This window comes from Manis pentadactyla, chromosome 4 (assembly GCF_030020395.1).
Source record: "Manis pentadactyla isolate mManPen7 chromosome 4, mManPen7.hap1, whole genome shotgun sequence".
Taxonomy (NCBI): Eukaryota; Metazoa; Chordata; class Mammalia; order Pholidota; family Manidae; genus Manis; species Manis pentadactyla.
The window spans coordinates 94,791,101-94,806,949 of record NC_080022.1 but is presented as its reverse complement, the minus strand read 5'-3'; the positions used below and the strand labels follow the sequence as shown (position 1 = coordinate 94,806,949).

Here is a 15,849-nt window from a genome sequence, read left to right as displayed (position 1 = left end):
CACTGTTCTAGGTGTTGGACACCCATCGGTAAATAAGACAGACAAGGTCTTTATTCTCATGGAGCTTATAATCTTGCATAAATAAACAAGATATCTTCAGATCCTTTGTATACCATGAAGGAAATGAATAGGGTATGAAGATGACGGTTGACTGCAGGGTGTAGCAAGAGGCTGCGATAGGCAGGGTGCTCGGTGGAGTGTTCTCTGAGGGAGGGGCCTTCAAGTTGAGATCTGAAGGATGCGAAGGAATGAGGGAGAGAGGATTTTGGGCAGAAGGGACAATAAAAAGGCTCTAAGGTAGAAAGAAGTCAAAGTTGCTGAACATGCAGGAAAGAGACCTAGAAATTGCACTGGAGAGATAGGAGGAGCCAGGTCACAGGCACACAGGTGGCAGCAACGGTTTTATCCTAAGGCCAGTGGGAAGGGAGTAGAGGGTTTTAAGCAGGTAAGTGACATGACCTTTTTTATGACTGAATGAATGAACTCTTATGTCTATTGTAGAACTTGTTATAGGGTACTAGAAAGTTCTAGACTGGCATCTTTATCCTTCTTGTCTATATTCTCTTTCGAATTCCCCAAAACCCTATCTCCATCATGTCATTTTCCAGTGTGGACCCCACCACTTAGCATAGAAGCAAATGTCAGTGATGCCACCATGGCCTTCAAGTTCCTAATTGCACAGAGAAGCCTGAGGATGGGGAGGTAGAAAAGGCCCAGGGAGCAATTTTCCTGCTGCTGGAAATCTTGAAATTAAGGACTGGGATGTTTCTCTTCTTCTTCCTTATCCACTCTGCTCAAAATATCCTTTTTGCCTTAGACCGACCAGGAAAAACTTACCAATACTCAATTGGTCAGGTCTAGAGATGAAAACTTACTCTAACACCCTAATAAAAGGTTAGATTCTGTGGCAAAGAACATTTTCATGCTCTCTCAGGGTTGGATTTAGGTCAGGAGGGTTGGCGTGGCTTCCCAGGTTAAGAGGTGGGCATTATGAGGCCCAGTTCCACCACTCATGAGAAAGATGATCTGATACAGTTCACAAACCCTTCAATTAGGTGTTTGGGTGAGCCTGACTGACTGCTAGGCTGGAACCCACAGAGCTGTATCCTGGTCCAATGTGCTCTGATTCTTGGGTAAATCGCTCAGTAGCTTTAAGCATTTCTGAACTTCCTCCTCCATAGGAAGAGGAGCTGGTATGATCATAGCTGAGGTCTCCTCCAGCTCTGAACATCTGTGATTCTGTAAGTGTTAATGTTTTCCAGCCTGCATCCCTGCTGGGTGCTTAAGGAATGCTTTCCCCACCCAAGCACTGGAATTTATTTTTTCATTAATTAAACACTAAAACTCACAGGCCTGTGCCAGCCACTGTGTTAGGTGCTAGGGACACAAAGAAAAATATGACATAATACTTAACTTCCAAGAGAAGATAATCTAGAGGTGAGGAAAGACAAGTACATGAACAAACATTTAAAGCACAATGTGATAAGAGACATGATAAGGAAACTTTGTGGAAGGAGGAATTAGTTTTATCTGGCCAGATTAGCCAGAGACATATATTCACAGAGGAAGTAACATCTGAGTAGCTTCCTTAAGGATGAAGAACAGCTCATTGAGAAGGAAAGAGAGGTGTCACAGAGCCCCAGAATTCAAGACCTGGCTAGAAGTTCAACATGGCTTATCAGGGGGCTTGGGGGAAGGTAAGAGGAGAATGTGATGGGCCTTATAGAGCAGTGGGTACTTACGAGCTTGTAGAGCTCAGGGCGGTGGTGTGTTCACTGGCTGTAACTTCCTATGTGACACTAGAAGCCTCCACTTTTAATCTATGCAAAAATCAGGCAAGTAGAAGTGGCTTTTTGCACAAATATTCTGGATATTCCGCTACAAGCCAGGATGGCTTCCAATCAGAGAGAAGGTTCAATCTAAATAAAACATTCCAGAACTTCTGGGCAGACCTGCCTTTTGGGGAGCAGCTCTGGACCAGCCACAAAAGGTTCCCTGGCCCTATACAGGTAACCCTGGCCAAGCCACCTTGGTGTATGCCAGGGTCCCCTGCCAATCACACCTAGATACCTGATTGCTGTATTTGGGACTCTGTCTAGCATCTCCCATGTTTTGGGCCTTTTCTTGTTCAGTAGAGGTATAGGTCATTTTTTACTGGAGAGAGCAAATCTCTGTCCAGAATACTGAAACACTAGATATTGTTGTCTAATGACCTATACCTCTACTGAAACACTAGATACTGTTAGTCAAAGTTGCTCTGAAATTAAATCTGATTTAAATATTACCAATTTTTAATGCAAAGATATTAGGGCCAAACAACTCAAATGCATATCTATTTTAAAACCCTATCTGTTCTCATGGGGTAATCATTTAATCAGACAACTCTTGCTCTTTTACAAATGCATGAACATAAATTTCTGCTCACCTCAGGGCCATGTTCTATTCCTTCTTATACAGCATGTAGGGAAAAAGAAAAATCCTATGGCCAAGATCCTCACCTGACTCTAAACTACTTGATGATGTAATTGGCCTACTGCTAGGCTACTGTGTCCACACCCATTGGCAATGAGCCGTTATTGTTAGTGTTACTATATAAAGAGCTCCACTCAGGGCTCTGCTGGAAGATGGAATGGGCTTGTTGCTTGCAGACTGCCCCAGAGGCAGATGTGATTCTGCACTCCACCTGCCACAGTGAGAATAAATCTTGGTATAAATCCTTTTACTCCTAACTTTCTGTTGTTAGAATCCAGAGTGAAGTTGCCCGGGAGCAATCCCCCTTAGGAGAGACAAGAACAAAGGAGTACTACTGAAGTCTGGTGCACCTCTTCAAGACCTGGCCAACACTGGCCTGTTTAGGGTTTCCTGCTTTAAAGCTGTGATTCTCAAAGCATGGTCCACGGTATCAGCAATATCTTGAAACGTTGTTGGAAATGCAAATTCTTAGGCTCCACCATAGACCTAGCAATGCTGAGTGAGACCCAGTAATCTCTGTTTTAACAATCCCTGCAGGTGATTCTGAGACACACCTCAGTTTGACAATTACTGCCTTAGAGGGTCCCACTCTGGCTCCTCTCCATCTCCTTGTGGGGTGAGGGATGCAGGGCAGAGAGAACATGCCAACCCAGAGTCATTCAGCTGCCAGATGGTAACTTTCTGCTTTACAGTCAATATTCTGTCTAGCCCACACCTCAGAAACCATGGCCCCAGAACACTGGACCAACCAGCCTGGGGTCAGCTGGAGCTAGGGGTTCTTCAAAGACTCTCTGAGGTTAAGTCTACTTGCGTGGCTCTCTTTGTTTCTTGCCTCAGTGTCCCCTTCATTTTCTTAAGGTCTCAATGGTAGTTGGTCGATGTCAGCCAAGGAACTCAGATATGTCACATATTGTTCAAAATCCGATCAACATACAGTTGAAGGAAATAGAACCTCTGTTGGTGGTTTATCAGGGAGTGACAGGCATCAACCACAGCTGCTGCAACCTGCTGTCAATCACCCTCCAAAGTCCTCCACACGTGAACTTTGTGGAAGATTCTCTCTACCTCCTAGCTGCTACTTTCTGCTGCCTTCCCCCACCCTGAGTCCTCTACAGCAGAGGATCTCATGGAGTGTCACCTGAGTACCAGTATTTTGCAAAGCTCTAATGGAAATCCAAAGGAAAAGCCAAGTCTGAGAACCACTGCTGCACAGGGTAAGTGGGAAGCTTGACATTGGCTGTGATAAGCTAGCAATTAAGATAAGTTATCAATAAATTAATATGTCTCAGAAAATGTACAGTGCAGGGGTGGTCACATTTAGGCAACAAGAACACAGCCTGCAGACTCTCTGGGGAATGTTGTCCTTGTCTTGCTGGCTTGTTCCACCCCCCAGTTGTCTAGATATAATTGACATTTGTGAATTGGAAGGCTTTCTTTTTAGTCCTTGCGTTCCACTTAAAATGGTCTTTGGTGTTGAAGCTATTGCTAGCTTATCGTTAAGCCCAAGGATTATTTGCTGACATTTTTAATACCAAAGATTTGGGGATGCTTCACCAAAAAGACCTCTTGGACCACCCCTCACATGTGCTTGGAAGCAATGGCTGGTCCCAAGAGAAGCTTATACCACAACAAATATCTACAGCAGCTGGTGTGAACTGCGGCCTCCTTTCTCCTAGCTTCCACCTGCTAGAGTTCTGTGAGCTGGGAAAAGTCACAAGGAAAATTGGGCATGAAGAACATGTTGTCGAGGCCATCATAATAATTGTTGGTGTTGTCACTGTGATTTGCATTGCTGTAACCGTTCCCCTTAATTCTCTCCTCTCTCTCTTCTTATTCTGAGCCTATACACAAAGAGAAAATTTGAAGTCTTTGTGTTGCAAGCCTGTTTTCCCAATTTTCAGCCTAATCAGAAGTTTTCTAGTGTGGGATACAACCATGAGGTTTGCTGACTAGGAACTCTCTTTTTGGGAAAAAATTCAATTCTAGGCATTTTGAGATGTTTGATGTATTTTAACTATTTAGTGGTTTGGCACATCCAAAAGGAAAACAGTGCATCTGGCACCAAGGACTTAGGGACACATTAAGGATCAGCAAAACCACTCTTCTTTTTCACTGAAAGTTTTAAAACTAAGAATTCTAAAGTGCCTTGCCACATCTGCCTGACAGAGAAATGGTCCCATGGCTCTTTGGGAGATTCTAAGGTAAATTACAAAACCCTTTCTAGCATTTCTCTGGAGAGTCAGGCAGCTTAAGAAAGAAATCATTGTGGCTGGCCTACCTTGTGTTTCAGACTCAAAGAGTATTTGCAACGAATGCGCACAGCCTCTTGGTGTGTGTGGCTGGCCACAATCTCCACGGTACTTACCTGACTGGATTTGTGAGCTGTGTAATGCCAACACCACAGAGGTTTTCAGAGTGTGGACAAGTGTGACTGACATGGTAGAAGATAAGACATCTAAACACATAGCAGCCTTCCATTGTAGAGTTGAGGGCAGTTTATTTTTGCAAAAATGTACTGCTAAATAACAGTCCTTGTAGTTTAGACCATCAGCTAGTAATACTAACGACATATCTATAATCTATATTTGAGTGCCAAAAACAATCCAATAGTTTTTCAAACTTCTCTGTGACCCTAAGAAAACATCTCCTTGGTTTCAACTGGCTGATCCTTAAACCACAAGAAAAAGATCCATTTCAGCTCTGTTTTTGGCCTCTCTCTGCCTGTTGTTCCCATACTTGGGACTAAAAGCAGACAGAAGTATTGGAAAAAAAGGGGACCCTCAGGTTGGCTGGAGTCAAAGATTACATTCGAGAATACCAGCACCTATCAAGGTCTCCAGCCCATCGCAGACCTGAGATGACCCTCTGGGAAAGAACACATGAATGAAAACAAAATGCTGCCAGTGAATGCTAACGCAGAACCAGGCCTTCTCTTCTATTTGCTTTATAGGATTAAATGTCCTCAGCTCTTCTTGAGCTAGCCTTTTCCTCTTAATGTGTGGTATGTTTTCCAAGCGATAGGTCAAGCAATGTTTTATAACACATAAGTCTGTAATGCAATTCAGATGTAAGTTCAGAAATTAAGACAAGCTAAAGATCCATAGTCCTCAAAAAAGACCAGGGAAAATCCTGGCTTAACAGACACACAGTGTTCTCAGGCTTTTAAAAAGGCAGGCAGGCCATCTGTGAATGAAAGAGGGATAAGAGATGACCTACTGGACTCACACATAAGGACTGCAGTAAAATGCCATGCTTGTTCATTAAAGTGTCTATGAGACGAAGTCATTTCTGAGCAGCCTGGACTTCACTGCAAGAACTGCTGCACGTCAACCACCCTGCATACAAGAAAACATGGACCACAAGTAGCCAGCCCTGGCTCTCATCACAGGGGGAAACTGAGTCCCAGGGACATGTCAGATGCCTTCCCACTCTGCTCCACTCTGGAGTGACAGCTGCCACTGTACCTCCAGCTCCCTCCCTCTTCTGTGCTGACATTTCCTGGCCTGTCTGCTTATTTCACACCCGGAAAATCTGACTCAAGGCATGAAAGAGATAACTCAGCCCAGCTTTGCCCAGGCATGCAGCACATGCAAATCCTAGGTAACCCGAGGCCAAGATAAGGGCTGGAAATGAAGAATTTATTTCCATGTATGTTGTCAGGGGGCTTTGTGCTGTGTTAGCTACTTCCTGTGTATGGCTTTAACTATCCCAGTCCCAAGCGAGTTCCTACCACACAGTAACACGTGTGCCTGATGGGGAATGTCAGAATGTCATCAGGGTGGTTAACTATAATGAAGGGCTATTTGACAGGCATTTTAAATCTTATCTTGAGTTTCATCTAGTTCTTTCATTATCCTAGGAGGAAAGGTCAGAGATGAAAACCTGCTGTCCTTCCAAAGTCACTTGATTTTCATACATTTCAGAACATTCCCAATCTTCTAGTGCTTCTTCTTTTAGGTTTTATTTGACATGACATCATGAACAAAAGAAAATTTCTGCACTGGGGAAATTCACTCCAGAGCTGCCAAGACACCCACAGCATGAATCTGTCTCCAGGGGCTCGGAGCAGTGCGGATGATTTTTCATCCAGAAATTCCAAAGATGAGGGCAAACAGTTTTGATCCCCACACACATGCGCATGCATATACAACACACACACAGAAAGAAACCAGCCACTCATCCTGTTGCATCTGAAGAGTTATGTGCGGATGTTTAAGATTCAGAGAAATATAAACTAATGTATTTTAGAATCTCGGTTGCTACTTTATACAATTACAGATTGCTAGAGCTGTAAAGAAAGGGCTACTAGTGACTGAAGTCCAGTTGCTTCCCTTGATAGGTGGGCCAACTGAGGCCTGAGGTTGGTCCCATCTCATCTCCTCTGCCTCATCAGCTGTGTGACCTTTCATGAGTGACTTAACCTCTCTGCATCTCAGTGTCTCAAAAACTGGAATGATTATATCTTCTCCATTGGATTATTGAGAGGAGTAGCTAGAACAGGTATTTAGCTCAGTGCCTGGCACCTAGTTGGTGCCACATAAATATTAGCGATTCTTATTAGTATTGTTAAAGACATTCAGCTATAACTAGGCAGTGAGTGACTGGCAGGCTGCATGCATCACAGAAAGCGATGTCTCGTGTCCATCCCATGCCCCAGTCTAGCTGTCTCTGGCAGGAAGGAATCCTGCTCTGTGTCCCAGTCATGACTTTATGCTCCAGTCTTAGAGCAGCTGGTCACGCACATGCACGGTGGCCCTTTCCGAGCAAGTACAGAATTCTCCATCTGCAGCCACAGGATGACCATCTGCGATCATTTGCCCACAAAGATGCTGAGTGAAAATGAACCGAAACATTTGGTTTTGAAATGATCCATTTTCTTCAGCCATGCTGCAGTCAGAGGGAGCAGGCTGCTCCAGCTATGGCCATGGAGGGGCACAGGGCTCTTTGGCTATCACACAAACTTGCCAGGTCCTGTAGAGTTAATAGCATCTTTGCTTAGAGTAATTGCTGCCTTACAGAGAAAATGAATCACAAGGAGGATAGAACAGGAAGGTATCCTCCTGATCAAATTAATGCTCGGTTATCCAGGGATTTGGGACAAATTTAAGCATTGGCTGGGTTGTTAACTGCTTGAGGTCTTAGGCGTTTTTCTCTCCATTGGCTGTTCCAGAGTAGGCACTTAATGAATGTTTATTGAACAGAACGGAAAACTTTCCCCACAGCTGCACCGATTTATTCAAAGTAAATCACTATTCCATATTATATTGGGAAATGTAAACAAGTAGTTTCCCAATTCATATTCCTGGATAACTGGGTGAGCTCCCCTCCCCCCTTCACTTTGTTGATATGTTATTTAAGGAGAATACCCATTGGTGGGCTGACAAGTGCACTACTGAGGAACTAAGTATCTCAGCTCTCAGCAGACACTCATTCCACCTTTACTACAATCACTAAAAAGCACACACAGGTGTTGTGCAAAACAAACTCCTTATTTCCAGCTTGCTTATTTTTCTTGTCCAGAATTTCTTTGGAAAAAGCTATGCTTCAACCAGCCACTGTTATATTTTCCAATCCACTGGGATGGCAATCACCTCATTGTTTAGTTATAACCCATGAAAAGATGAAAAAAGAAAGACAAAAGCAGAGCACACATACAGCGAGGGTGGAGGCTGCACCACGATAATGAAAACCATTTGTTAGCATTTCACTCCTTTCTTTGTGAATCAGTTCAGTTCCTGGCACCAGGCCTCTGTCTCTGTGGCTGTACCTCCAAAGGCTTCCAGGGACTCCTTTTGCCATTTCCGGTCTAGAGTGTCACCCTTTGTCCCCAGAAATGAGGGCACTTGACTGTCTGCCCCAGCTCCCTCTGGGCCACAGCCACCAGGCCTGGCTCCAGTTCTCACCTTCTGTCCCAGGGCCCTTATCCATCCTGGTGACTATGTATTGTGGACCTCAGATATTTTTAAGCTCTGCCTAACCAGACTTTGGTTGGCTTTGTGTAAGAAGGACTCTCTTGGCATGCAGTGTGTCCACCTGTCTGTGCCCAGGACTTGCAGCCCCAGCTTTCTTTTTAACTGTTCCTACTTTTCTTTCCACAGACTAGTTTTCATATTCCCAAAATATAGATTCAAACTTTTTAAGGGAAATATTCAAAAGTAAATATTTAAAAATAAGACCAAAAAATTTCAGCAAAAACTAAAAACATTTACAACCAATTGAACAGTGTATATCCGCCTAGGCATGTTTATTTTGCTCATGTTGTCCCCAAGAGGGGAATCATCTGGAAGGTATGTGTTGTAGTTACAGAGACCAGTACCAAATGCTCTGTGTACTTATACTCATTAAATCCTAGTACCTAAGTGCCACACCCCTCTCTGCCCACTTCTCAAATTGATCACAGGATTTATGTAAGTCAGGTTTCTTATTCAGAGCCACAGAACATGGTAGCATTGTCTCCAGCAACCACCACCATGACCACCACCTCGACCACCATGACCACCACCTCCATCACCATGACCACCACCTCCACCACCATGACCACCACCTCCATCACCATGACCACCACCATCCTGCCATTGGCCATGACCACCACCTCCATCACCACTTTCATCACCAGTACAACCCCCACCATCAACCAACAATATTACTACCATCACCACCAAAGGATTAAGGAACTTTCTGGAGTTTGGAAAGTCTGACCAGTGTCCCCCAAGGCCTTCTTTTAGACTGTCAACAGAATAAGCAGAGCCAGAAGAGACCAAGAATGTGGGTCATTTAGTCTCTTCTAGAGTAGTTAAACAAACTGTTTAGGCCCATATAACTCCCAACTGAGTGGTGAGAAGAGCTGGGTCTAGAAGTCAATAATCCTCCTTTCCTGTATATTCCATTATAGTATTTTTCAGTATTCATTCTGGAAGCTGATTTTTTTCTCCCTGTCTCCTGGGATTTTTGGTTGTTGTTAACATTATATTTCCAATAATGTAGATGACAACATGATTTAGTTTCGACCTTGGTAAAATTATCTCAAAAGAGGAATATCTATGGCTGTCACAGAGACATTATATATAGCCAAACACACATACATACACACACACACAAAAGGGTAAATAAAGAATTATGAACTTCGGTCCTTTAAAATCAGGCAGGATTTTCCATTTGCCTGATGCAATGTATTAAAGATAAGTGAACAATTTTGGCTGACCATTTTTGAGTTTTCCTATTTCTTCACATCTGAAGACAAATGGACTTTGTTTTTAGGCCCCTGCAGGGAGGGAAAGCTCTCCCTGACCCCTTCCTTCAGCCTCCAGAAGGAGGTACGCCTCTGACTAGTCTGATGCCATGGCACTGACTGGCTCCGCTTGTAAGAGGGGAGTTCCATGAGAGTGAAAGGCCAGGCCCCGAGGATGGCTCTTCCCTGCGCCAGCAGGAGAGGGGCCTGCCCGCCAGTCCAGGAGGAGAGTTGGCCAACTTCCTGGCCCACTTATTCCTCAGACATTTGTGCAGACTAGCAGGGAGCTTCTCCTTTCTGGCCACAAGGCTGAGTATGCCAACACTCTAAGTTTGAGTTTGGGCTGGAGGGAGAAAGAGCAGGGGTGAGATAGATGTATGATGTATGAAAATTTGCTAAGTACTTCACTAGCAAAAATTGTGAGAAGTGAATACAACTACTACCACAATAATAAATAACATATATTATGTATTAGGTGCCAGACACTCTACTAAGGGCTTTCTGTATCTTTTAAAATACTTACTAAAAATCTTCTGAGGTCAGTATTATATCCATTTTACAGATAAGGGAATTTCAACCCAGTATGAAGTGGGGAAGTGCCAGGTTACACTGCTTAGAGAGTGCATGATGGTCAAGAGCCCAGGCCTCTTGCTCTGTGGTCCATACCTCTCATGCTCCTCTAGACTGCTCACAGATCTTACCATACAAAGGAATAATAGCTTTGTCCTCTAGGGTTTTGAACTGTAGGTTAATTTCTGCTCCTCTGATATGGATAATGTATAGGTGGGATTCTGCATATTTTCTATTCTTGAACTTCCCTAATTCCTTTTAAAAATCTATGCTGATTTTCTAATTATAAAATACCTTGACTTCTCCAGCTGTCTGTCATGAGCTTTTCCTGTTTATAACCTGAAGGAGCCTACAGACCATACTCCCTCCTCACTGAAATGCTCTAACCATCAAGAAATAGACTCTGGAATGACCCGCTATTCTGACAGAGATGTAGGCACACATGGTGCTTAGAATGTGCAGTTATTTCCTTCTGAACAATTTAAAACATTGGAACATGGCTACTCTGTTATTCTCATCCATTTTTCTGGATAAGATTTACTCTAGTGAGGTCCTGGGGGGAAGAAAAACACAGGCAAGACAGGAACTACTCACTCTGGGCTGGGGTGTGAGTCTCTTTTGTTTGGCTTTTTGGGTGCAAAGACCAAGCCAGAGGCTGGTGGAGCCAAGTGGAGTCTGTTGATATTTCCATTCATGGACATGCAATAGAAAACCATCTCATACATTTATAGGAAAACACTGAATGTAATATCTTTGTTGAGCTTAATCAGAACCAGAGTTAAGATTCCAGTCACCAAGAATAGAAACTCACCCTAATGATTTCATTTTTAGTCCAAAATATACAGTGTTTTCTCTGCCTGCTTTGTTTGTCACTTTCTAAAACAAGAAATTACCAAGTTATGACTTTGGTTTGTGGGATGGATGGCAAGCAACAAACACTGAACAGAAATGCAAAGAGATCGAATGTCCAGGGTCCTCTGTGGACCAGCATTCAGAAGGGGATTCAATTTGTGAATTGTTGACTTTATTTCCCAGAACTGTGAGAGTTACTCAATCAGGGTTCAATCATTCAGGCTTCATGCTCTCAGCAGTGAGAACTTCATATAACAGAAGTGAATCAAAGGCAAAGAAGAGGATCTTGGGTTACCAGCCATGTTGTTTTGTTTTGCTTTTTAGGCAGACAGTTGTTTTCATTGTTAGCAGGTGAAATGGTTCTTTCCTAGAAGAATGAGAATCTCATGTATGAAAAACAGGACACCTAGACAGAAGAGAAGTGCCTCCTTCTGATTTGCTATATTAACTGAGTAAATGGTTTGATTTGAAGAGTCATGCTTCTCTGTGTGCAGCTGAGTGGTGGTTTGCATGTTACATTCTGGGATGAAAATCTGGCTGTCTCCTTAGCTTGCCAGTCTACTCCAGAAACTCTCTTTAAAAGAGGCAGGGTTTCCACCTTCGTTTAACTTCTCAAGAATAGTGTGAGCAGGAAGGTGCAAGTTGTAAGAAGCCTTTTCCCAGTGAGCGATGGCTGTCACCTACAGACAGTGACATTTTGGCAGACACATCAGTAGGGCACACATCGGCCATGAATTATGTGGCTTGGCCCTGTCTTCACTGGGCACCAGGAGGGATCTGAATAATGCTGGCACTAGGATGGCCCTGGCTCGGGTGCTGGACTGCTGCTTCCAATCTGGGGTCCTTTCTAGTGCTGAGCCCAGGTCAGGGATGGAGGGAGAAATGTCTATCCAGTTTCCCATCAGCTTGGAGCTTGGTGAGTGTTTGTGGCACGAATGGATGAGTCCTGAACAGGTGGAATCAGACCAGCCCAACCCCTGCAGGCACTGGGACAAACTAAGTGACTGGGATTCACCCTGCCTTTAGGAGACCTGATGTCACTGCAGGAGGAAACTGAAGGCATGGGATGAGGATGGTGGCACTACAGTAAGGAGCACCTGAGGGAGGCAGTGGGTGGGAGAAAGAACAAGGGCTGTAAATGAGAGAGAGAAGGGGCAAGGAGTGATGGGGGTGAATGGGCAAAGAAAGGGGAGGGCCAAGAGGGACACTCAAAGGGCAAAGGAGCGATGGCAAGGAGAGGCAGAGTAACTGGAGGCAGAACTGGAGAGAGAGGCCATTGGAAGAAAGGGCCAGAGATGGGGCCAGGACTGAAGACGGCCTCAGCACTAGTGAGGCGGCAGAAGTGCCTGCACGGATCACAGACAGACTCACACTCTGCCACCTGGCCTGGTGAAATGTGACCCCTGGATTTCCCTAGAGAAAGAGCCCAAGCAATCAGTGATCAGAGCCATTTATAATTAGCGATTTCCCCGAAAGAACCCAGATTTCATTAAACTGGCTTCTGGTAACCTTACAAGATAATCCTGATGATGTTTCAATTAACAGTCTATTAGAATATAACTTTTGCCAGAAAAATTCTGAAGTCAAGCCCAAACCCAGTGATAACATTGCCTTGGATGAACGACACAGTGATTTCATTCCATAGATTAGGGTAAGGCCACATCCCAGGGAACACACCGTCTGCAACACAGAAGTCCTTCACTACAGAGCAATGCTGAGCATGCCAGATTGGCCCTTAAAACAAATGAGATCGAATGACCTCACCATTATCAGATCCAGAGAAAATGCCTTGGAAAAGAAGCTGTGAGTTGAAAGGACAAAAGGACAACATCAGGGGAATTGGGGCTTCCACTGATGCTTAGATCCAGCTGGAGCTGGTTATGTGTAAACTTTGTGTAATCAAATCCTCTGTCATTAATAAAACCTCAAACCAAATCCAAACACAGATACATGATGATGTACTTGGATTTCACGGCGGGCTTGCTTCATGCTTCCCCAGATGCCATCCGTAGATCTGGGGCGTGGGCTGCTGGGGTGGGAGCTGCAGAGAGGCTGTTTTGCGATGTGCCTCTGCCATTGCGCTGGTGCCGCTGCTGTCAGTCAGTGAGGGGCTGGGGGGTGGGGGTGCCCAGGCTCTGCCCGGGACCCACAGTCCTTCTTTTCTCAGGATGGCAAGCATTACAGGCAAACCAGGAAGGTGAGGCATCCAGAAACCACCCCATAACAGACATGACTGGATGAACTAGCAGTACTCTAAATTCAGGAATGCTTTCAGGGGGAGACAGAAGAGAGACAGGTTCCAAGAGACGCAGGTGGGATGAGCAGGCAGAGCTGGAGGAGCAGCAGGTCCTGCCTCAGGCTGAGGTTCCTAAGGGCGTCCAGCAAAAGGAATGGGTGGCCGGAGAGGTGGATTCCCTGTCATAAGCCTTGTTCATTCAGGCTGAATAACTGTAATGGTCTGTCACCTCAAGGCTGTTAAACTTGTGTGGAAGGAAGGAAGTAACGAAAGAAGGGGAGAGAGAATGAATAACAATTTAAATACGGTGATTCTTCCTGTCATTCCACCAAATGAGCAACAAGGGGAGACTTGAACATCCCATTCTTCCACCAGTGTCAGTCCCTAGCGACCTCTCATTCCAGAAGCCTGTGTGTGAATTCAGTATTAAAGATTTGTGTGTTTTAAACAGTGTGGCCCCTTTGCAAGCCAACTACTTAATCTGGTGCTCAACCCAAGCAAGGGCAATCTGTTCCCACACTGGAGGAAAAACTAGCTGGGTGGACTTACTGAGAGGCATCATGTTATTCTCCAATGTGGGGCTTTCCTAAGGGGTTTTTGAAGGTAAATTTGGCTATACTTCACAGATCTCTTACACATTGACTTCAGAACAGCTCATGCAGGAGATCAGCCAGGTTCCACCTGATAGGAATGCTAGGGAAATGTCCTATTGGCAGGGAGGCACATAGATGGTTTTAAGAGCAGGTGGACGATGTGGAGGAGGCTGCAGGTGTCCTGAAGCAATCAAAGCAGCCCCCCGAGCTGTCCTTTACCCTCTACCAAGACCCCAGTAGTATGCCGACTCAAACCACTCAGCTGACTATCTTAGCTATAGGCTTAGCTGAGGCTAGTATCTTATATAAGTGCTCATTTAGGAAGGCTAGTCTTGATAGTTTTATAATAGAATTAATTTTAAATAGATGCACATATTAAACTCAGACACATGGGGAAATAGACTGGAAGGAAATGTAGGAAATGTCAACAATAGTTGAGTTAAAGGATTGTGGATGATGTTTTATTCTTTTAGTTTTCTGTATTTTTTAAATATTTTGCAATGAGCCATAAACACTTACTATCAGAATAATGTATTTCAAAACAGTTTGACAATATTCTACTTCAAACTGTAGGAATGCCCATAGATTTTTACCTATTGATCTAACTTTTGAGACTTTATCCTAAGGAAATAATTCTAAAAGGAAAAAAGCTGCACTCATTATTATTATTATTTTTTTGCTAATTACAAATTTATAACTGCAGAATCAGAAGCCAAATGTTCTTCAATAATGGGATAGTTAATTAGTTACTTTGTGGACATCTTTTTCAAGAATTTCTCTGCAGTCCATAAATATGAAAACTTTTAAGACAGTAAGAACAAGGGGAAATGCCTGTGATCTAGTGTGAAATGGGAGAAAAACAAGGTGGAGAAACTGCATGACACCGTTGCAGCCCCGGACACCACACGTGCTGAGGGGCCGGGTCTGGAAGCAGGTGAAATGAATTGTATTGAATGTTAGAACGTCCAGTTGTCTCCTTCTCCTCTGCTTCATTTTCCAAATGGTCTATAATTTTATAGACCTTTATAATGAGAAAATAAATTCCATAAACTTTTCCATGTGTTCTTTCTGCAAAGCCTTCAGGTTTCAGGTGATACCAATTATGTCCTCATGTTAGGGCCCCCCATAGTGCCTAGTCTGGGCTTCTTCATTCTGCAGGCCACAGTCAGCGGTATCGACTAAGCCATCTTTATTCTATGGCTTTGGGAGGGTGTGGGGGTGGAGGGAGTATGCTCAACCTGTGAGCAGCCTCTTCCTTTACTCAAGTTACATTTTATCACATTGACCAGAGAATAAGAAACTGATGAATGGTCCTTATGGGTGGAGACACACTCCCTGTATTTGGCAGTTCTTGGGCATGAAAGCAAAGGGTTGAGGACTCAGATTTTCCTTTTTCTATTGTTGCGTTAGGTGGTTCCATCCTCCAAAGCTCACATAAGGTTTGGATAAAGTGTCAGCTCCTGATTATCTGTTCTGTGGGAGGAAAAATTGGAAACAAACCATCAAGCTATTTGTAGTGCATATCATGAGGTTGTGCTCACCCCAGGCTTTGGGGAGAGAGAAGGAGGAGGAGGAGGAGGGGAGCCACTGACATTTAATATATGCCTGCCGCTTGCCAGGTATTTTACTAGAGGTTTTCCAGTGTGTTGCTCACTTACAATTATCAGACGGAGAAGGGAACTGAGACTCTTGAGAGGTAGGTCACTTGCCCTGGCCACAGGCCAGAAAAAGGAATTACCTAGTTCCAAAGCACCATAAGTATTGATTTCCATTCTCTGAACACATACTAACAGATAATCCAAAAAATGAAAATACATTTACCATTAGTCTAGAACTGACTTTAATTAACCAGAGTCATTTCAACTCCCAACCCCACCTTGGGAGACATTTGGCAACAT

General features: G+C 44.0%; 1 protein-coding gene across 3 annotated transcripts in view; it reads right to left on the bottom strand.

The window, feature by feature from the left end:
- Positions 1 to 15,849, bottom strand: part of NGF (nerve growth factor) — a 49,426-nt gene that overhangs the window by 8,055 nt on the left and 25,522 nt on the right. The gene's annotated exons all lie outside the window — the stretch shown is intronic.